General features: G+C 40.5%; 1 non-coding gene across 1 annotated transcript; it reads right to left on the bottom strand.

Annotated features, from left to right (window-relative positions):
- Positions 1-242: 242 nt before the first annotated feature.
- Positions 243-350, bottom strand: LOC130970912 (small nucleolar RNA R71). The gene has a single exon (XR_009082157.1). It is a non-coding gene; the product is annotated as a small nucleolar RNA R71 (small nucleolar RNA).
- Positions 351-563: the final 213 nt, after the last annotated feature.

Consider the following 563-nt stretch of genomic DNA (forward strand, 5'->3'; position numbering starts at 1 on the left):
GCAAGTTCCATGGACTTCCATTGGAAGATCCTCATCAGTTTTTAGCTGAGTTCTTGCAAATCTGTGACACTGTCAAGACTAATGGGGTTGACCCTGAGGTCTACAGACTTATGCTATTCCCTTTTGCTGTAAGAGACAGAGCTAGAATATGGTTGGACTTACAACCTAAAGACAGCCTGAACTCTTGGGAAAAGCTAGTCAATGCCTTCTTGGCAAAATTCTTTCCACCTCAAAAATTGAGTAAGCTTAGAGTGGAAGTCCAAACCTTCAGACAGAAGGAAGGTGAATCCCTCTATGAAGCTTGGGAAAGATACAAACAATTGATCAGAAAATGTCCTTCTGACATGCTTTCTGAATGGAGCATCATAGGTATTTTCTATGATGGTCTCTCTAAACTATCCAAGATGTCATTGGATAGCTCTGCTAGAGGATCTCTTCATCTGAAGAAGACGCCTATAGAAGCTCAAGAACTAATTGAAATGGTTGCAAATAATCAATTCATGTACACTTCTGAAAGGAATCCTGTGAACAATGGGACAAGTCAGAAGAAAGGAGTTCTTGAG

This window comes from Arachis stenosperma, chromosome 3 (assembly GCF_014773155.1).
Source record: "Arachis stenosperma cultivar V10309 chromosome 3, arast.V10309.gnm1.PFL2, whole genome shotgun sequence".
Taxonomy (NCBI): Eukaryota; Viridiplantae; Streptophyta; class Magnoliopsida; order Fabales; family Fabaceae; genus Arachis; species Arachis stenosperma.